This window comes from Canis lupus, chromosome 19, assembly GCF_011100685.1.
Source record: "Canis lupus familiaris isolate Mischka breed German Shepherd chromosome 19, alternate assembly UU_Cfam_GSD_1.0, whole genome shotgun sequence".
NCBI classification, from domain to species: domain Eukaryota; kingdom Metazoa; phylum Chordata; class Mammalia; order Carnivora; family Canidae; genus Canis; species Canis lupus.
In genome coordinates, this window is record NC_049240.1 from 782,659 (window position 1) to 806,003 (window position 23,345).

The following is a 23,345-nucleotide window of genomic DNA, read 5'->3' on the forward strand; positions in this document are numbered from 1 at the left end:
GGGTTTTGGTTATGATCTCATCAGCAGCAAGAGCGGACTCTCCTCTAAACCGTCTGCCCATTTTATACTAGAGTTTTGCACTAACACGCTCGGCTCTCGGAATACAAAGATGACAGACACAAACAATCACGTGGCCCGCTCCTCTCCCCCTGCGACTGCTGACACACATCTGCAAGACAACCAGCCAGGGTTATACAAATTACACTCCCTGGAGAAAACATCAAAAAATGATCCCTGAAGGGAAGATGCAAGTATTAGACATAGTTTCTGGACTACAGTGATCTCGTGGTTCAATTTCTTAATTTCTAGAGCAGTAAGCATGCGTAACTCATGATTATTAGGAACAAAATGATTTCTAGAGAAGCAATTCTAGATTTTCTCCCATATTTAACTACTTGAGCATATAAAACTCCTCCTGCATTAGTGGGAACTCCGCTTCCCAGAACCCTCTCAAAATCAAATGAGACTCCACACAAAAAAACATTCCGAGATGCACAAAAACAAACAGACTTTACTTAATTACCATTTTTAACAACCTTTGAAGAAGTGCATTAGTATGATAATTCTGGTCATTCTAAAAGCAGTGAGCTTCCAGTGATTTATGACTACATTTTACATGGATGTGGTATCAGCTTAAAGCACCCTCACCAGTTTTTTCATGGAGGAAACAGAGTAGCTTAAATCAGGAGAGATAAAATGTTCAAAGGTTTATTTTAACAACCAAATGCTGAGGACATTGGAATATAGGACTTAAAGTTTTTCTGTTCTCAGACGGCTGTGAATGCTCTGAAAGGCGAGAGCAGACACTCATCTTCCTTGTTCATTTATCTTTCCCCTTTGGGTAACACCCACAGAGACAGGAAGTATCAAGGAAGACAGGATAAAACTCCTCTGCTTGTAATGCTTTTCCCAATTTCTCTGTTGTTGCTCAAATCTCTACTAGAAAAGCAGGAAAAAGCAAATTCCAACTAAAGACCCCCCCCCCACACACACACACAAAAAGACATTCAAATCATTTAAGGTTCCTATGTCAGGAAGCAGGAAGGTGGAGGGAACTTCCCCATTCCCTGGATATGGATCCATGGGTTAATTTTTATCTCTTCTCTGTTTTACTACCAGATTATTTATAGAGAGAGAGCAGCTAAAATAATTGACTTTAAAAATTTACTATATTTAGGCAATGAAATCACTACCAAGTTTTAAATACATTATGATACAATTCTTAAAGCACGCTTATACATCTAATTCTATGTTTTGGAGTCTGCTTAAATTATTTGTTAAAGTAACAGTAACAAAGGAACAAAACAATGAAGAGGCAGCTGTTCAATTTCTGTATCCAATTTGCAGCATGTTGTGTACTTATAGTTAAAAAGAGCAAAATAAGCTACTCAAGAAAGAATTGTTCCCATTCTCAAGTAATCATATTTTTAAAATGAGTGCAGTATCACTGGTAAAGACCTAAGTTTGGGGGATCCCTGGGTGGCGCAGCGGTTTGGCGCCTGCCTTTGGCTCAGGGCGCGATCCTGGAGACCCGGGATCGAATCCCACATCGGGCTCCCGGTGCTTGGAGCCTGCTTCTCTCTCTGCCTGTGTCTCTGCCTCTCTCTCTCTCTCTCTGAGTGTGACTATCGTAAATAAATAAATTTAAAAAAAAATGTTAAAAAAAAAAAAAGACCTAAGTTTGTACAAGCAACACTAACTTTTTTGTGTGCTATGAAATTAAACTTTAGCAATTAATCACAATTTGTAATCATATTTATCCTCTTCTTTGCTGCTTTGCTTGGCATCTTCTTTCTCCAAGGAGACTGCATTTAAGCAACTTAACAGCAGAGACTGTTTGAGTCACTCCTGTCTACCACGCTCACAGCATATTAGATGTAATAGTAGTAATATAAACAAAAGTATTTATATGAAAATGTCCTATTAAATTCATACCTACAGGAGGTGAAAGGACAATTCTACACTATCAGATAACACAACAATCCCCACCCCAGGCATCCTCAGCCCCCAGTTCTAGCCTCAAGAGAGGCATGTTCTAATTTTGGTTTCTCTTGGTAGTTACTCCTGCCTGTTACTCTTGGTTGAACCAACCCTTCCACCAGCCCCACCCTGCTCCATCCCTAACCATTCTTTGCCCTCCTCTGTGTCTGGGGAGGGGTAAGTGTGCTTACTGTTTTCTCCTGGCTTTAACTCCTAGTTTCCAGTGGTGGCTGCCTAATTCCTAAGCACAGTGCCCTGAGTCGTCGCTCCTACATTGTTCCAGAGCTCAAGGGTCTTATGCATACGGTTTTTAAAATTAGTGTCTATTATATCCTCCCCTGTCCCTCCAGCCATGAAGGTGTAAGGACCCTCATCTAAGCCCAGCCCACAGCACCGTAAGTAAGTAGTTCTTCATTAAAGTCTGCATTCAAACCTTCTGAGTTGAATTAACCCTAAAAGAGACCTCATATTTCCAAAAGCTATACTTCCACAGGACTCACTACTTTTAAGCATTATCTACCCAACCTTGCTGTCAGCTCACTTTCCCATTGCCTTTTTCCTTCTTCCTCCCAGAGGCCATCAGTTCTACTCCCTCAAGCAGAGGGGCGTCCAGGCACATGGTTGGGCCAGTTTTGTGATTAGCGTAGATGGAGTGTAACTTTCTAGGACCGATGCGTGTGCAGCCCCTGCCTTCATCTTTCCTCGTGCCCTCCCACTGCCCAGTAATCTCCTGCTGTATGTATACTTCTACACTGTCAAGGCTGTAACACCTACAGCTCTAAGTAAGTAATAGCTCTAAGTAATAGCAGCTCTATTCTGCTCTATAACCACCTCGCACCTCTGTTTTTGGAACCTAGGGTTGAGTCTGAGAGTTTAAAATCAATGAGGGGCACTTAACATTATCACGACAATGGGTGTGTGTGATTTTCTACAGTCCCAGGTTGGGGCTAGGGCAGCATTTGCCTCCAAGCTTATCCAGTGTCAGTGTCACGACCCCAGGCCACATGACGGGGGATACTCCTACAGTCAAAGTCTAACGGATTCTCTTTGTTTTATCTCACCAACTGTCTTTATGAACTTCTACTTCTTATCATTTCCCTCCTTTCCTAGGTCCACTCTGCTGGAATCCCCCATTCCCCACCCCATACCTCCCTAGCCTCCTCCTCCACCAGGACTGGGTGCTGACAGGCCTGGCTCATCTGTGAATTCCTGCACTGCTTCCCCAAGTGGGCCCACCAAGCCCTGCAGGCCATGTCTTCCTCTTCCTTGGCTTACTCCTCACTTTGCCACATCCAAATCTTGAGAAAAGGCACCTGGAAGGCATGCTTAAAGGAAACAGCATAGCACAATGGTCACTAATGTTTCGTAATTCCCTTCCATTTGAAAGAAAGGTTTTAAAAATCAGTATTTGTTATGCTATTCTCTTAAAGGGAACAATGGTATTTAAAAGTTGCAAACTTCCTTTGGTTGCAACTAAAGGCCTTAACTACCTAATTCATGTGCACCTAGTAATCTTACTAATCATTTAAATTACAAGAATATTAACCCATGAAAACATGAATTTCGTATTCGATTTTTCTTTTATGTACTCAACTGTGTATTTGTTAAACAGAATTCATTCAAAATGTAAAATATTCTTCTTAGCACAAAAACATCTAAAATGATATCAACTGGTAACCTAAAAAGTTTGGAGAGGATATTTCAGTGGAAAAATGAGTAACTATATTCAATTTATTCATTCATTCACTCATCCAAAAATATTTATTGAGCACCTACATGTACCACTGTTACGGCTACTGGAGGAATAGCAGTAACTCAAGAAACAAAAATTCACCTGTCTCAACAAACTCAATTTCTAGTGGAGAAACACAAAAACAAGGAAACAAGCAATACTGGTTTTAGAATTCTATAACTGCTAGACAGGAAACCTAAAGTTGATCTGATAGTCCTAATCTTATGTAAATAATCCAAAGGATGTATGGAACCGTTATGATCTTCTCAGAGAAAGTATCGTTGTACACTAAGCCACACTACTCTTAACGCAGTCCCACTGGGCAGGGACAATTATCAAGCTCTCAGGATCAGATCCTGGGAGTACAGGCTTGAAAGCTCTGCAATCTTGTCTTCTCAAAGGTCTCCATCAGCTAATAAGATGAGGTAATTGATGTGCAGCTTCACCGTGTAATCTCGACACAAGGCCATTACTTCAGTCCCCTGACATCATCAAATACCAGTCCTGGAACACTGATCTCTCTAGTCTGAAATCTATAAACAGAATAAACAACTCGAGTGAAAAATGGGGGGGAGTGAATTAACCTTCATTTTATATATATATATATATATTTTTTTTTTTAACATTTTCTACATTTTGTAAATGACAAACATTTTGTAAATGACAAAGTTTGCTCTTACCCTACCTGAGAGAGAACAAGGGAACGAATAAAGAGGTATTAGAGAAGACGAAGAAAAGTATTAGGAAATCCAACAAATATTGTATGATGATAAGCCAAGTGGCTAAAGATAATGAAATTATTTGGCCTAAAAAATAAATACACAGATTATGATGATTCTGTGTATGTGACAGTTTTCCCAGGGAACATACCTTACATACAACTTGTGTTCAGTAAGCATTACTTGATGCTGAAAAATTATCTCTGCGAAGGAAAAATAAGCAAAAGGAGACACATTTTCCTTCAAACAGGAGCAATTAAGCTGGACACACAGAATAACTGAGGTGGGGTCCCTCGGGAAGTAGGAATGTTAACACTGGTCATCCTGCAGGAACCTCCACCTTCCTGTTCATCTAAATTTTTCTCCTCTTCTGTTAACTACCTTTCTTATTCTTATTTCTTTCTCCTTTTAACTATTAATTCTCTCTTAAAAAAAAAAGATTTTATTTATTTATTCATGAGAGTCACACAGAGAGAGGCAGAGTCACAGGCAGAAGGAGAAGCAGGCTCCATGCCTGACGAGGGACTCAATTGATCTCGGGTCTCCAAGATCACACCCGGGCTGAAGGCGGCACTAACCTGCTGCGCCACCCGGGCTGCCCCTAATTCTTTCTTCTATGTCTCCCATCCAATTCATTTCTTCTGACACTTTGTCACATATACATCAAGGAATTTCTGTTTAAGTGTCTGTCAGGTTGTCAGATTGTCATTTAATATCCTTTTCTTAACTTTAAAAACAGGTATATTTATTACTTTTTTTTTTTTTTTTTTACATTTGAGTATAGGTCGTCTTGACTTTTTTTTTCAGTAAAGCAGGCACTATTAAAAAGAAAATGGTCCTTCATTCTTGATGCAGAAAACAGATAGGGATCTTTGATAATTTGGACATTCATAACTTGACAGCAAGGACCAGTTTAGATAATCTCTAAAGACTTTCCACCACTACTACAGTAATAATAATCATTAACATTTATTGAAGACTAAATATCAGACATTGTTTTAAGTCCTTTCCTCATTAACACAGTCCTCACCGCAGGCCTATGAGGTATGCACTGCAATTTACAGAGGAGAAAACAAGTCACAGAGAGATGAAGTCACTTGTCCCGGGTCATACTGGAGGTGGTCAAGTTAGAATTTGAACCGATGCAGCCTGGCCCCAGAGCCCATGCTCCTAACTGCTATTATGCTACCTGTGACAGGGGACAGCAAACATTTTTGTAAAGGGCCAGCTAGTAAATATTTTAGACCTCGCAGCCTACATGTGCTCTCTATTTCATTGTCTTTTGCTTCTTCCTCTCTTTAAATAATCTTTTAAAAATGTAAAAACCTTTCTCAGCCCTTCTCAAGGGCTACAAGCTGCAGTTTGCTGACTCCTGGGCTATGATTTTATTTTTCTGTGAGCCAGCCTACTATTTTTTATTTAGACAAATTCAGACAGAACCAAAGGTGAAAGATTCCAGATAGGTAGTTTACAACCTATAGTCCACGAATCCCCAAGAGCTATCAATTGTGGGTTGCCGCTGAAACAGTAAATGTAAAGAAAATGCAAACAACAAAATCAAAGAATTGTGGGTGGTCTGTGGACGCTCACACAAGGTCACATGAGCCAGGCAAAATTATGACTAACGGGAATTAATGAAAAGCAAAAATCTAGGTGAGCTTCAACAACCTAGTATTCACGTGTAGAAAACTCTGGATGTTTCTCTTCCTTATTTTATTTGCTGGGCAGAACTACAATTATAATCTGCTCATTGATGTCTCTAAGAATATCTGCACGTTAAAGAAATTTCTTCTTTTTCAAAGTCCCTCATAAATATAAATTCACTGTTGATTTATCAAAAGATTATCTTCAATGTTAGAAACTAACGAGAAGTAGCTAATTAACTATTAGCTCAAGACCCCTGAAAAACTTGGAAATCATAAGAAATGAACTTCATCAATCGATAATCTTCCAGATCCTCTGGCAAGGTCCTACTCGCATGAAATACTAACATGTCATCACCACTTACCGCTCTCTTAAGATTTCAGAATTTTCTAAATGTTTTTTTTTTTTTTTAGCCCTCATACATTTTACCACCGCTTTTCTTAAAAACAAAACAAAAACAAAAACAAACAAAAAACCCCCTCTATTTCAACAATGAAGTAATCATTTTGATAAATGCAATCAGAAAGTAGGAATTTAAGCACTTTATTTTGGCTTTTGACTCTACCAACTCAAACAGGTAAATCTACAAATCCCACCTCTTAGGAAACTTATTCCTTAGAGATAAACATTTAGATAAGATTTGGTTCAGGGTATTACTGTTTATTTTTGCCGTTTTGGTGGGGGGAAAATAAAAATTCAAAAACAGATTCACTTCTTTCTTTCATATCAGCTTTGGACCATCTGTTTAAAATGTAGTTTAAAATGACTACAACTATTTTTAGCAGTTAGGCAATGGGTTACTTACAAAAACAAAAACAGATGTCTGCTCTTTAAGATGACCCCGTTATCAAACATATGAGCATTACTTGCAGACAAAGAGTCCAGAGCAAGTTACCCAGCAAGCCTAAAAAATGCAGATTTAAAAGAATATACTACGGAGCAATATATGGAGCAAATCAGGATATGATTTCATTCCTTATAATTATTTCTCAGCAATTGGTAAATACACACAGATAAATTAACTAGAGGAGATCACATTAATAAAGGTTTAAAAATATTTGCTAAAACACTGGATCTTTTCTCTCAACTTAGCTGTCCTTAAGAATCTGTACATTTTGTCTGGAGAAAACTTCCTTACTTCATAATTTTTACCTGAAGCACTTTCTTCTAAATTCAGGAACGTATGCATTTTACCTCTATTTTTTAAAATGACAACAGTAACAAATCAGATATAATCTCAATGAGTATTTATGTGCTTCTTAAAATGCTGTACTTTTGTATGGCCTGTGCAAGTCCCCTCTTCCCTGCCTTCCTTTCTGTGCTTTAAGATGACTATCCTGCTCCTAGAAAAACTTTCTTTAGAAGCTGTTGTACTTTGTCCTTGCCAGGTCAGATAAAGGGTTAAGTTTAATTTACAGATTAGGTCTTTCCCCTAAGTGGCCGACAGAGAGGAAGGAGGAGCACAGCTAAACGGGCATTCACTCCTTTACCACAGTCCCACCCCATTTACCTTTTATCCACCCTTTCTACCCTCTTGACCTTTTGATCCATCCTCAAGGCTTACCTGGATTTGAGCCTCAATACTCAAGGACCCCCTTCCCCAAAACTACTAAGATCTTATGGGACAAAAAATTCTGCTGCTGCAGGTCTTTGATTCCTCTTCCCCTGGAACAAGGATATTTAAACTCTTATATAAAATGTTATTTTTTAATAGATAAATAATGGCTGCATTTATTAGGTACTGTGATGCAGACTCCACGTTGCTCGCCCAAATCTGCTCTTCCATTCTTTCACAGTGAATGAATTTTAACTGGGTACAGGGCTGTCCAGCTAGAAATGATATTTCTTAGCCTCCCCAGCAGCCGGATGCGACCAGGTGAAGCGAATGGCAGGGATGTGTACCAATTCTGGGTCTGGGTTTATATGCACTGAGCATGTCTCCACACTCCCTGCACCACCCAACGCCCCCCCATGACCTTCAAGCTGGGACACAGATGTGGCTTGCCTCAACCATGTAGATGGGACTCTGTGATGCCGGGGGCAAGGTTTTCCCGGTTTATGCGAGTAATAAGTAAAGTTATATCTCCTTTAATTCACTATAGGTGGCGGGGGGGGGGGGGTCTCTTCATTCCAGCAGCATAGACTTTACCGTAATTGATGCAAACACTCTATGTATCTCTGTTCTGAGTGCTTCACATGAATTATCTCATTAATGAGCTTCTAAGGAAAGTATGGTATTATTCCCATTTTCCAGCTGAAGAAATACAGACTCAGAGGGTTAAGTGAGTTTTCCAAGGGAAGAGTAGGAAGGATAGTGCAATGGTCAACTATAGATCTGTACAACACATAGTTCGGATGCCCAACCATACCACAGTGTTTCTTAAAAGGAAACTACTCCTTACCATGCAAGTATCTCACTCTTACTGAGATTTTTCTTCTGTGTTATCTCTTACATACCTACAGGAGAAATATTATGAGCTCAAAATTAAGGAATATAAATCATATTAGACTTATTCACAAAAAGCTTTAATTTAGTATATTGAAGAGCTAAATTTGTATAAAACCCCAAAACTTCAAAGTAATCACACAGCAAGCCGGCAGATTGAAACAGTCTTCTGGTTGAAACTTTTTACTCCATTTCCAACATTCTATTATGTTACACACAAAGCCTAGATCTGTACCTCAGTTCAGGGCTGTTAAGACACAGGATTAATTCAAAACAAACTTTTTGGCTGTATTTAATATTGTGTTTGTTATGAAAGGGCCCATGAAATACTTACACAACATTGGGGTTTTCCCTTCAGTAATATGAGGCCACACATCTTCAAACCCACTCCTCCCAAACTTTTCAAACTAAAACCAGGAGAGTTGCTAGGGACGTATGTATAGGAGAGGTGTGAGAGGGGAAGGTATGAAGGGGACTTTATTTCAGCTCTTAAAAAAAAATCATTTTTCTTAAGAATCCATTTAATCTTCTAGAAAGTTCTTACAATTAAGTGCCAGACTCCATTTATTAATTTGTTCAATAAATATGCATTGAACACTTGCTGTCTGTTGAGTCTGTACCAGACACTGGACCCAGAACAGTAAGTAAAAGAATCCTAGGAGGCCAAGGTAACATTGGGACTTTCTCATAATGGTAATGGTTTCTGACCTTAACTTAAGCTTGAGCGAAAATTCCAGAATAAACTGTCTTACATTCTAATAATGGCAAAATGCACAGCCTGTAAGAAAAGAAAACCCTTCTATCCGTCCTTTCCTGACTCTGTCAGAAGGGCTGCAAGTACTGTGTGTTTGTTTATGCTCTCAGCATCAGCTCCTGGACTTGCAGGGGAAGCCTCACCACTATCTAGGGAGGATACTTTCTTCCAAGCCTTTACAAGGTCTGAATACACACTGAAGATTCCTCCTTATCCACCTGCTTCCCAACACTGTCGCCAACCTCACTAGGTTTTAATTAACAGGAGATGAGTGAACATGAATTCCTTGCCAGCATAAGCAAGTATTTCATTATTTAGATTGGTCTCCTCATTCTAGGTTTGCTTAAAAAGACAGAAGAAGAGAGAGTTGGCACTCTACCGTGCCAATCATTTCTATAAAAATAAAAGCTCTTTTACATTTGATTACCAACTATGGAAAGACAAAGCTGTGAAAATACTACTTTCTGTGAGTATTATGGGGGTGACTTTTGAGAGGCTTTCCATGTGATAAGGTAGGTCTCCAGCAGGAAGGCTGAGAAAATGCCCCAATCCTGCCCTGGGAGTGGCCCACTTGGCTTCCCCACAGGTGGCCCAGCTCCTGCTCTCAGGGAGTTCTGCACACATGCTCCTCCTTATGCCTCCCAAAAAGCACTATCTGATTTCTGGCTCAGCCTTGGCTTTCCAAGGAACTGTTTAAAACTTCCAAATATGACTGCATTCAAATGCTGCTTCAGGTCTTAAAAAAACACTTTTAAAAATATAGTGTTCTTTCACTATAAGCTAGCTAAAAATGGCTCTGGGTTTTTAAAATCTTAACTGGCACTCATTTTGAATGCAATTATTAGAGCTCTATTTTCATCTGTACCTAAGTTCCTCCAGGTAGTAAATGCCAGTTTTCAGTGAGAGGCATTAATTTGTAGATGGCACCGTTTGTAAACAGCATCACTGTAGCACCGACCAACCTGTCTTATGTCAAAGTGAAGACTGCACAGCCCAGTGACTTCTGGACCTGGCCTCAGAAACCTAATAGCCTCTGCCAAACTAGAAATACACAGTTACTCAAACACCACACAGAAAGCAGGGAGTACTACAAGAGATACAAGCAAAGCTTTCAAGGAGGGAAAGCTTATCTTAGATTGGGAGAAGGGGCTCAGCTAGAAAGGGAAACAGAAATGTGGGAGCTAACAGAAGGAAGTCAGCACCCCCATCTGCCCCAGCTGTGAATGTGCCTACCACGTGCCAGTCCTAGTCCTAGGTCCCCAAAGGCTTTCAATAGTGTGAGGCTAAGGAGACAACCAGAGCAAATACACAGAAATAGCAAAAGAGCAGAGTGAGGAGGAGGTGTTTTCTGTGAGGCTACAGCCCCCAGTGGGAGGAGGTGAAGAAAAACAGGACAGGAAATTAAGATTAGGCCCAAAGAATCGGAAGACTCGGAGTGACAACCCAAGGAGCTGAGCCTTTATTGAGTAGGTAATGGGATCTACTGGAAATCCTTTAAAGGAGAATAACATATGAGCCACACTTTAAAAGGAGGTTACTTAGCAGATATGGAAGAGGCTGAGGCATCAGGCCAGGAGACCAGGGACAAGACGATGAGCAAAGAAGATTGACAGTGGGAATTCAGCAAGGTCAAATGCAAGCTGGAGAAGTGGTCTGCAAGTAGGGGAGGGAGGATACTTGAGCTATAGTGCTCTACTTTAAAGATTTATTTGAGAGAGAGAGAGAGCGCGCGCGCGAGTATACATTGGGGAGGGGCAGAGGGATTCGGAGAGGCAGATTCCCGCTCAACAAGGAGCCAGGGGCAAAGCTCGGGCTCAATCCCAGGACCCTGGGATCAGGACCTGAGCCAAAGATGGACACTTAACCAACTGAGCCACCCAGGTGCCCCAATAATGCTCTACTTTATTTTTTTTTAAAGATAGATTGATTGATTGATTGATTGATTTATTCATTCATTCATTCATTCAGAGAGAGAGAGAGAGAGGGGCAGAGACACAGGCAGAGGGAGAATTAGGCTCCATGCAGGGAGCCTGACGTGGGACTCGATCCCAGGTCTCCAGGATCACACCCCAGGTTGCAGGCGGCGCTAAACCGCTGCGCCACCGGGGCTGCCCTAATGCTCTACTTTAAAAATGGAAGCTCATTTTAGTAACCAACCTTTTGTATCCTCCCCCTTCACCTCCACCAAATCACTTCATGCTGAGGCGCCTTTAATCATTCCTTAAACACTGCTTCTTTAACAATTAGTTGCATACCAGCTCACTGCCCAGTGGGTTACTAGTCTTAAGAGTCTTGACTCTGAATTTCTAAGGCAGTGACTCACCCTACTTACCAGGCCCCTTACAGTGGTAGAGACTACCAGTTGCTCCCAGAATACTCATTTCCTCTTATCAACGAACCCTCTTGCTCAACTATGGACCCCAAGAGTTGGGGCATTTTCTTGAAGCACTGACAATTGGTGAAACATTCCAACCACTAGTCCAGAAAAGCCCTGATAGCAATGGAATGCCTAGAAGACCCTGAACCTCTTCCTAGAAAACTCTAGGTGTCCATCTTAAGGTGGAGAGTTCAATTAAGGCTTGAGCCTGTCACTTCCCCCACTACCAGACCAGAAATAAATTTCTTCTTTCTTTTTTCCAAACCCACACCTCTTGAGTTACTGGCTTTTCTTGCCAAGTTTATTTGAGTTTGTTCGGCAACAGTGTTGGCCAGCCCGGCCAGGTGCTATGCTTTTGGTTTGTCCAGCCCCCTTGGGATTCCCTGGGAACAAGCAGTTGGCTGGGGCACCACGCCAGAGATTAGCTGCTTCCTGAGTTAGTGGCTGTGATAGACCGACCATTCAGTAACACCTTTTTTTTCGGTAGTAAGCCAGCAAACTTCTTCTATAAAGGACCAGGTAATAGCTTCCTTGGGCTTTGCAGGCAATACGGTATGTGGCACAACTACGTAACTCTTCCATTACAGTGTGCAGGCAGTCACCGACAATTCATAAACAAATGGGAGTAGCTGTTTTCCAATACAATTTTATTGACAATGACAGGTAGCTAATTTGATGCTCAGACCATTCTTTGCTGACCCCTGTTCTATACTAACAGAAGCTTTCACAGAGCAGCTGACTTGCTAAAAGATGACGTTTTCCAGCCTCCTTTACAGCTAGCTGTGGTCATGTGACTCTGTTCTGGCTAATAGGCTGGGAGTGAAAATGATCTGTACAACTTCTAGATCAGCCCCCTCTTCTTGGGCTGAAAAGACATCATGGGGAGTCATTTTTGACTGTGAAGATGGGGGCAACACCCCGGGATGGCAGAGAAAAAAGATGGAAGGAATATGTCTAGTGAAGTACCAAAACTAGTCCTGAACCAGGATGGACCATCTGGACTATTCAAAGGCAGAATGAGAAGAAAAAAGCCCCCCAAACCTTTTAGCCTATTAGGTCACCGTATTCTGGTACATTGTTTTTATACAGCTTTGCATTTTCAGGTCTAGCTCAAGTGTATGAGGCTGTATTCTCAAGACCAAATGACTTGCTGCAGGGCTGTGGAAGGATTACAAACCCACACACTGGTCAGATGACTCTGTACCAATCTGTCATCATCACAGGACCTAATATCAAGTGAAAGCTTATTCTGTTGCGTGCACTTATACAAGCTCTCATTATCTTGAAAGCAATTATTATTACGATCATGTTTACATCTGAGCTGACATTCAGAGACATTAAGAAATATGCCCAAAGTCATACCGCTAAGTAACTGCTCAGATATGTAAACTTGGGGACATGTGACTCTCAAACGTACATTTTCCCACAAATCAACTCCCTTGTGTCAAGGACAAGCCATAGTTGTCAATTCTAGGGTGATATTTAGAGATGGTTTTGTGATTCCAGGCTTCAATCTTCAACTGAAGAGTACCACTGAAATTTACTCTACTTGGTTTAATTACCACCCCCCTTAAAGAGCCAAGTAAACCAAAATGACATAAGTTTAATGGCTTACCCAGATTCCTTTGAAAGACACTGAGAATGCCAGAATGTGGATTTTATGAGAGAGCCACGGGGGCTGCCAACTTGGTCCCTGCTAGTGCCACCACCTCCTCCTCCACTGCCCATTAGCAGTCAACTGTCTGGACACCTGCTACACCAGGCTGAATGGAGCCTGCAAAGTAGTTTCAAACTATGCCAGCAGAGGGGAGGATTTTTTCTTTCCAGGAAAGGGTGAGCAATGCCACCGACATTTGCTGTTGACCCTACTCTGCCGGGTGTAGCATCCGTCTCTGCTGGGGGCCTGGCACCCACCACCCACCGTGGGGACCATCTGGCTCCATTTCCTGGACCACATGGCCTTTCCTGTTCTATAAAGCCTGGAGGCACAAGGAAAGTCAAGTTGACCCCAAAATTAAAGCACAGCCAATGGCACCAACTGTTCATCATAGATGAACACAAAATTCAGTTGCAAAAAATTTTAACCTTATTTCAAATTTGAAGGGAGGAACTATTTCAAAACTAGTTTGATTTCTTGAATAGGATAAGTAGATATTTGAAAATTTCACTTCAGTTATGAGTGGCTACTTAAAAATTAATTATTATAATTGTTACCGTATCAAGGATTACATAAAGAAAATATTTTGTTACAGAAATGTAATGAAGAATACGTAAATCTATCTTGAGCACAAAATTAACACGTTCCCAATTACTTTGTAAGCCAATTATTTTTAAAATAGGAAGTAAGACCTTACCCTCAAAATGGACTTTTTAATTTGGCACATCTTTAAGTATTTCCAGAGCCAAAGAGATGCCATATCATAGAGCCACCGAAAATCGTATTTTCAAAGAACATTTTGGAATGCGGAAAATGTTCTCACATTATATTGCTATGCCAAAAAAAAAAAAAAAAAGGTTTCAAAAAGGTTTACATTCTTATAAAAGAATAACTATGTATCTATTTAAATACACACAGAAAATTAGGAAGTAAATACCTCAACATTTTAACAGCAGTTTTTCTCTTAGTGGTAAAACTAATAAAAACTAAGTGGTTTTTATTTTCTTCTCAGCATTCCAAAGTCTTCTAGAACACATCTCACGAAAGTATACATTTTTAAAAGAACTAGAAAGACTATCATGACACTAACAGCACAGCTTTCTCCTACGTTCTGTGAGGATGCAGAATGTGGTTTGGGGAATGGTCCACATCTATGGGTATAAATGTCTCAGAAACGGACAGATTTAACAACACACCAAGTCTCAATGTTCCAAGAGTGGACACTTGAGGAAGAACGGAGGGGTACCAGAGCACACAGAGGAAGCCACTGGAGAGAGGGCCCACACCTATTACAACACACAGCTATTCTCCACATTTCATCTCCACTAAATTGACATTAAAAATGGAACGAGGAATGTGTGGCACTCAAACATCTGTGACATATCATTATGGAAGAATAATATTTCCAGGAATTCTAATTCACAATTACTGCTTTCAAATTGAGAAAACAACTGTCAAATTGGAAAGAAATTCTGTGCATGTCACAATGTAGCAGTAGCTAAAATCAACTAGAAATCAGTTTCCATTTCACAATGGGAGTTACTAAAACCTTAGAAAATCCCCACAATTTGGGAGAAGTTAGGATAAAGTCTAAAATCGGAGAACGTATCTCCTACCCCAAGTCACGAGGCACAACAGGGTCTGAGGCAACCTATCTGTTTGCAGATAATGAAAGACAAAAAACAGAAAACAAAACAAAACAAAAAACCGTAAAAGCTCAAGCTCACAAATCACTGCCCCAAGTTTCACACTAATGGTCATATGATCCTCCAACTGCTGCTGCTCAGACAAACAGTCTCTTCTTTTGTAAAAAGCCAACAGGATCACTGAAAAGGCCTAAACTAACCAGACTCCTTTACTTTTTAAATGATGGAGCCTCTTAACAAAAGAAAATTGGACTTGGAAAAAATATTTCAGGAAAAGGTGAAGGTAGGGAGTTTCAGGAAAATGATAAAATTCCATCGCTTTTCTAAAACAAAAACATAGTCTCCCAAGCCTCAAATACGAAAGTAGAGCAGCAAATAAAAATGTGTTCTCAAATTACACCATTCCTGAGAGAAAGCACACTTTCACTTGCTATTTCAATAAATATCCCCCCCCCACAGGATTATTTTATTTACAGAGAAAAAAAAAAGCAATACAGATTGTATCATCTGTATTGTATAATCGCCAAATGTCATATATATCCTATAGGATACATATAATCTTACAGAAATATACATCTTTATAGAGAAATTTTACCTGCCTGAAACAAATGCTTAGTTAACTGAAGAGATTTTCAACAATGAAACAACAATGGAGAAAGACGCATAGCAAACAGCATTAGTCTGTCTAACCAGAGAACGAGCAAGATGACAGCTCAAAGAGATGGGCAGATTATAGGGTAAGAGAAAACATTACCAAGATATTAAATAGGATTCTGATCTATCAGCATCAATGCGGCAAAGACAGCAAACACACCTCTTACGTGGGCTGCCTAAAGGACAGCTTCCCGGTACCTCTGACTCCCACCATCCCGCTCCTGCCAGAGTCCAGGGAAGTAATATATGCCCACAGAAACACTGGCCTGGCCTGCACCCAAGGCAGTGACTTCAACTGCTCCACATTAATAACAAAAGCCGCACCGAGTGGTCATGCAGGGAGAGGGGAAGAGATGAAAGCTGATGCAGACTCCTAAGAGCAACCCCATCTCCTGCTACAGAAACTGGCCTAGCTCAGAACTAAGAGCCTCCTCAATAGAAAACACCAGTTATCTTTAAAAGCTGGTCGTCATTCCATGCAACGTTTTTGTAGTTTGCATTAAACTCTAACAAACAAAGATTTTGCATGGCAACAGACTGCAGTAAACAGACTTATCATGTGCCGGGGACTGTTCTGAACACTACACAGATTAGCATGGGATCTCCCAACAACCTGACGACTGAAGTGCTAATAGCCTCAGTTTACAGATCAAGAAACTGAGGCAGTAAACAGATAACTCACTTTTCCAAGAGCGCAGAGCTAATAGGGAGAACCCAGGCTCCTGGGTCTAGAGGTCAAGGGTTTAACCACCGTACCAGACCATCCCACATTGCTAGACCAGCAGCTCTCTAGCCTAAACCGCAGGGCAGCCTTAGGAACTTACTCCCAGAGTTCGTTCCTGCTGTCTGGCTGCTCCCCGCCACTGCGCTGCAGGGAGAAGGCAGCGTGTCTGCTTTACGTCAGCTCCTTCAGAAAAGATAAATGCCCTCACCCATCATATGAGCATTATTAATACTATTATTATTGTTATTATCATTCCCACTTTTACTAATGAAAAACTGAGATTCTGAGGGGTTAAGTACCTTGCTTAAAGCTAGTTGAAGGCAGTCCTGGCGATGGAGCCTAAAACTGTACATGGTCTGTGTTCCTGCTGCTACAGAAAGTATCCGACCTCCCCACTCAGAGGTTCATCTCCTAACTGGTGCCTCATCCAATGACCTTAAATGATCTCCCAAATGCTGCATGAACAGGGAGAAACACCGAGAGTGAGGGCAGAAAGGTCTGTAAAATTCCAACACGACTGCAAAAAAGCCTCTCAAACCACACAAAATTCCCAGTTAGGTAACAGAAAGCATATTTGGTATGCACATGCTCAGCATGACCTCGGAGAACTACGCACTGTAAACATAAACCACCATATATCCCGGATGCACATAAACTACGCTTCTGCGAACCGTATTATATTTTATATGCACAAGAACTCACTACTGCAAAGAGTTCAGTGGTTAAATCCCTTTGTAAAGTCAAAATCTCTTTATAATAATCATTTTCTACTTTCTAAGCCTGTGAATATTCAAAAGTAGGCATATTCTATTCTATAAACCTAATGAGGTATATAATAATCCAAATTATTTTATAGGGGTTTGGGATCTAGTTCTGCCTTAAAATTGAAGCTATGGACCATTATACATTTCCAGACACTTTCAAGCCTGTGGTTCAATAAATTGCTACGTTGTCTAGCACATCAGCATATAAATTAATTAGTGTCCACATCCTGGCTAAGAATTTCTTGAAATAAATAATAGGGTTCAAAAGCCCAATGATTAAAATAAAGTATCATGACACATGACTCACAAAAAGTACAGATATAAAGACTTCAGAATTTAATCTTATTTCATGGATAAGAAAATTAAGGCCCGAGAACTCAGTGTGCCTGGGTGCCGCAGTCGGCTGGGGATCTAACTCTTGATTTCAGCCTCAGGTCTTAGTCTCAGGGTCCTGGGATTGAGCCCCTCATGGGGCTCCCTGCTCAGGAGGGAGTCTGCTTCTCCCTCTGCCTACCTGTGTGCTCTCTCTCAAGTAAATATAAAAACCTTAAAAAAAAAAAAAAAAGAACAATTTAATTTTAAGTCTTAACAAAAATCAGTGGAATAAACAAAACTAGAACTCGGTGCGCTAATATCCTACTCAGTGGGTGCCGCAAGGCCCAGAATGAGCTCCCTCTACTGATATACAATACAGTACTGTAAGCTCTGAAAGAACAGGAACTGTGTCAGACTTCTTTTCTCTACAACGTCTACAAATAGCCTTCTTTAATAAATATCACTAATTCAGACTATGCCGGGAGAAGGAATCAGAGACTGTGTAGCAGGCTCCCTACTCCTTCCCTTCTGGTCTTTGTAGACTATTAGGCAGATCCAGGGATCCCAACACACAGCTGTGCAAAATCCATGCCAACCTTATAGAGAAAACAGAGGGATAGTGAGGCGCAGACGTAGAGTCTTCGGGATGTCCTATGAAATGTTTCAAACTGGAAGGCATGAGACACCTACAAATCAGTTAAGCCGTCCAGCTTAAGACTCCACTCTAAAAAGAGTAAGTTGGATTTCCTGATCTCTAAGACTTGTTCTAGTATAAAATGTTATTATTTTAATGTTTGGTCTTAAATTTATAACTCTGACCCAAAAAATAATACTTTCATAAGCCCCTTTCAATTTGCTTCTTTGGTGAGTTACTGTGACTCTCACAAGCATACAGTAGTCCCCCCACCCAGCTTCCCCAGTGAATGAGGCAGCAAATGGGAAAGCTTTGCTCTGTTGTGATGGCCACAGTCCCCTTGTTGCTTCCTGACCCCACTTCCACCAGAAAAGCTCCTCAGGTCTGGGAGATCAGGCCCAAGCATTTCTAGCCTTACACCTGGCCCCGGGGCCCCAGGCTGGGCCTATCACACCAGCCGCACTGTAGCAAGGCCGGGTCCTCCCGGACAGGTTGCCTCTGTCTGGTGTCCAGGGAGACCCCACGCAGAAGAGGGCCCCCGGTCAGAGCTGGTCAACTGCAGGGTCTGCTAGCAGCAAGGAGCTGCTCTGAGGCCAGAGGCACAGGTCAGACAGAGGCCAGGCCACGGGGAGGGCCGGCCTAGAGTGTGAGCCCTAGTGTGAAATTTGAGAAGGTGATTAAGTAAGAGATACACAGACAAGGAAAGGACAGGAGAGATCTGGAGACTAGAAAAATGTGTGAGAGAGGTTACTCTGGGAGTTTCATCTGTCTCAAAAAAGCAAATGTTATTGTCTTCGAAACGGGCCAAAATACTATGCATTTGTTGTGTCTGTGAGCTAAATGGGATCCTATTAATTACTGTTAGGCATAAAGAGTTTTGCTACCACTACACGTACGTCAAGAAAAAGAAAGATCAAGTCATAGGATTTTCATAATGAAAGAAAGAACTTACACTGAGTATCTGTAAAGAGCTTTGCAGATTACAGTTCACCATCACGAGCACTTTCTGCTCTGACCCTCACAACCACAACATTTGAAGAAACTGAGGCTCAAGGGGTCCATTTACATGTCCAAGATGCCCAAACTACACTAAGTGTCGCATCTTCAGGTCGCCCTGCAGCTCTCTACCATACCAAGTCTCCTTAAATTACTTTCCCTCAAACCCACCTTTTAATAGAAATAAAATTTATTTCTTGTTAAAAATTCTTAAATTTTATTTAATTTCTAGTATTGAAACAGGTTGCAATTTGAATAATATTAAACACTGTTTTGACAGGCAACACAACCTTGCCCCTTGTACTGCAAAGCATGTTAGCATATGATGGGTTAAATAAGCTCTGAGGCCTCATCTGGAAAATTTACCACCACATATACTATTGTTTCTATGGGAAGTTCTGTTCCAAGTTCCAATCAACTGACTTAAAAGAGATCTTTTGGAACACATGAACACAGTCTAAAAATAATCAGCACTGCAAACTTAAGGAATTTCTTGGATCTCATTTTTCTTTTTCATTTAAATATATGCATACATACACAGAGCTTGCTCTCACTGTGCAGCATGTACGGTATGAAAAGCTAAGCATTTCAGTATAACGGAAGAAATTTCATAAAACTCCCACATACTATGGTTGTGGATTACATAAAGAAGTGGGAAAGTCCCCTTCTGCCCCCGAACTGTGCCAAGACATCTGACATGTTCACATTTGCCAGGACTCTACAGTTATTCAAGTCTGCATCCACTCTTGACATAAATCAGCATACTATTGTAATGATCCAAAGTTCAGGAAGGACTTCTTGCCACAATAATGAACTTTTTGAGGTCCTCCGAACAATGTGTTTTGAGAAAAATGTCTCTCTGCAAAGGGATTTCAAGTACTAAAAGCAGAGTGGCAGGTTTTCAGTTATGAATTTTCAACAAATTACCAACATACATGGTTGAAAGTGTTTTCACTGAGAATCACACAAAATAGGTTTCAGAACATTAAAAAACAACAACAATAACAAAACGCTCCAGCTTATACAAAAAAGATAAATCAGAGCATGGCTGTGATCACAGTGTCTTTTGATGGCAATAGGGAACCAGATCATTAGGATAAATTTAATTGGCAAGTTCTCCTGATACTTCGATTTATTAAAAATGAACATACCTATGATTTTTCAGAAACATTCTTCTTGTTTAAGTTTGTGACTGTATTGTGCTTAAATGAAACCAAACCTACACTACAAGAAAGGACCAACGGATTCTAAACATGACTCTCCAACTAAAAGTTCTGACCAAAGTCTGCCAACTGGATGTTACCCTACCTCCAACAGCAGGTACTGTGTGGCCCTGGTGGCTCAGTATCCTGCCATTTTCTCTGTGTCCTCACTCAGGACAGTCCTTCCAGCAGAATGTTGAGACAGACTGACCAAGAATGACAGGGATCAAAACAAAAGGTGGCTTGCACGCATGAGAAACTCTGAATTGCCCAATTTCAGTCCCAAAGCGTCTCAGTCTGCCGATCCTCTATAATCTTCGATGAAGTACAACATAAACCTGTTTAGAGCTGTTTGTAATCAAAAGGTACAAAGTGTGAGAACCAAATTCTCTTGGTTATGGAGATGAGTCTTTTTTATTTTTTATTTTTTTTGGAGATGAGTCTTAAAATAACCACAAGCAGCTAATATTTACTTTGGAGTTCTTACCTTTATGTGAGAATTCTTAGCAAGATAGAAAATATCCTTATAAAATACAACTTAACCTACAGTAGAAATATCTCATCGGGTAGGCCATTATCATAACTAGATGTAAAAAGTCATTTTGAAAAAGCCAAATAATTATATACATTAAATACTCTTCTGTTTATTTTTAGATACGTGCACTTAAAATAGCCTAATATGAAGCACATACAGCTCCACAAGCCTATGCCAAAAACCTAGCCATATCCTAGTGAGTTTGCACTATTCTTTTTAATCTGAACAAATGTTCAATATACGTCTTTAATTCCTTTTTAGTGGTGCTACCCTTTCATTTTTCTGCAATATGAATCATTATTCCCTTATGTTTTTTCCAGAAGCTTATGTTTTCTTATTTCGAGTTGGTTAGAGGGAAATACTTCTCCTTCCAAAGATCTGTGAGGAGACACTTCTCTTTCCAAGGATGTGTGAACAAAAATAAGTCTACAGTCCAAAATCAATTATTACTTCAAATACTTATATATTTTTTTATATTCAATAATTCCCCTGGGTCATAAGGTTCTTTAGGGATAAAACAGTGGTATGTGTTGCAACGGGGGTGGGGTGAGGAGCACAGGGAGGAACAGCATGGGGGATGATTTCCAAGTTCCCTTCCAACTCCAAACTTCTATTATTTGCTGGTTTCTTTGGTCTGCATTTATTCAAGACAGGAACTTCTGTACAGTAATGGTTGTCAAGAAGTAGGTAGGTCTCTGTTTGCCTCCTGTTCATGTGGCAATGTCTAGAGACATTTTTGGTTGTCAGAGCTGGGGGTGGGGTATACTACTGGCATCCAGTGGGTAGAGACCAAGGATGCTGCTAACTCAGTGTCCTATGATGCACACGGAGCCAGCCGTACAACAGAATCATCCAGGCCAGCCTGTGAATAGTGCTGAGGTTGAGAAGTTCGGCTGGAGAGTAGCAACCCTGGGAAACTAAATGATGTGTCCTATTCAGAAAATTGGGAAAGCCATTTCCTAAAATATTTACTACCCTTCATACTCCTAGACATGCAGCTCAGACACTTCAATTCTTAAAAGGGAAGCAGAAAGCAGTAGGGCTAATTCACAGCCCTCCTTTCCCCCATACCTCCCTCTTTCTCTCAGCCACACCTACTGAATGGTCAGTGCTGGGAGGCAACATGAATAAGCTAGGGTGGGTCCCTGCCCTCCAGGAGCTACTATCAGAGGAGACAGCAGTCAGCATTTGGATGGAACAAGATGCAATGTGGCTTGCAAAAGCCCATGGGTTAAAATATTCTGCATTTATTTTTAATTTTACTTGATTTTCCAAAGATTTTATTTATTAATTTGAGAGAGAGAGAGAGATAGCAAGAGAGCACAAGCATGAAGGAGAGGGAGAAGCAGACTCCCTGCTGAGCAGGGAGCCTGATTTGGGGGGGGGGGGGGCGCGGCTCCATCCCAGGTCCTGAGATCATGACCTGAGAGAAGACATGCTTAACCGACTGAGCCTCCCTGGCACCCCTATTTTTTATTTTGTTTTAAAGATTTTATTTATTTATTTTTGGGGGGAGGGGCAGAGGGAGAGAGGGAGACACAGAGAGAGAGAGAGAGAGAGAGAGAGAGAGAATCTCAAGCAGACTTCGCCCTGAGCATGGAACCCGATGAGTTCAATCCCACAACCCTGAGATCGTGATCTGAGCCAAAACCAAGAGTAGGATGCTTGACCAACTGAGCCACCCAGGTGCCCCTAAAAGATCCTGCATTTAAACAGCTAATATTACTAAAAATCCATCACTGTATAAAGTTTTTAATCAGATCCGTTCAGCAAGAAAAGTTCAGTTACATTGAGAAAATGAGTTTTCAATGTCACAACATAATGGAAGTTGCTCTTTAGCCATGAGTACCAGCCCTGTCCTTCTAAGGAAGTATGTCATCAAATGTCCCTTTAAGAAGATGAACAGATTCCAAGGATCATTGGGTTTTCTGGTCGTTGTAGGGAACGGTGAGTAAGAAAGGGCCAGAGGTCAGAGCAATGACACACAGTGGGAGCCATGTGCTTTCTAGGATGGCTCGGGGATGTACCCAAGGGAACCACACAGTTTCTCTTCCAAACCAGGACACTCCTGAGAGGGAGTTACACCAGAACACTGGTGTACGCCAGGGGAGTGTTCACCAGAGCATGACCGCTATGTCTGTTTGTGAAGAGACCCCAGGGGGACAGTGACGCCCACATGAGCCTGGTAACAGCTGCAGGTACTAAACACAAATTCAAATTCTACCCCTTTAGTCAACTAGAATTCAGTTATAGTTAAAAGGCAAGAAATTGGACACTTACTATAAAATCAACCCAGAACACAACAAATGCCAAATCTAGAAAACCCGAACATACTGTTTATGAATCTAAAGTGTAAGATTCCTATGATAGCGCGCACCAGACGGGATTTAGCCTTTTCTCTGCAGTATGTGAAAAGCAAGGAAAATTGTTAAACAGCTTCTGGTCTTTAAACTCAGCTAATACACTGATCTCCCAGTCAGCACAGGCACATCTCCAGTATCTGCAGTCAATTCAAACCCTGAGTTAAAAGTCACTTGACTTCACAGGTTTGGCAGGTTTAACCACA

The 23,345-nt window shown here is 40.9% G+C and overlaps 1 protein-coding gene across 6 annotated transcripts in view; it reads right to left on the minus strand.

The window, feature by feature from the left end:
* GAB1 (GRB2 associated binding protein 1) overlaps positions 1-23,345 on the minus strand; it is a 121,879-nt gene that overhangs the window by 61,782 nt on the left and 36,752 nt on the right. The window contains exon 1 of one of the 6 annotated variants that reach the window (XM_038564545.1): positions 15,770-15,907. The exons of the other annotated variants lie outside the window; for them this stretch is intronic. The gene's annotated coding sequence lies outside the window, so the exon portion shown is untranslated. Of the gene's footprint in view, positions 1-15,769; positions 15,908-23,345 lie in introns of those variants that run through there. 6 annotated transcript variants of the gene reach the window in all.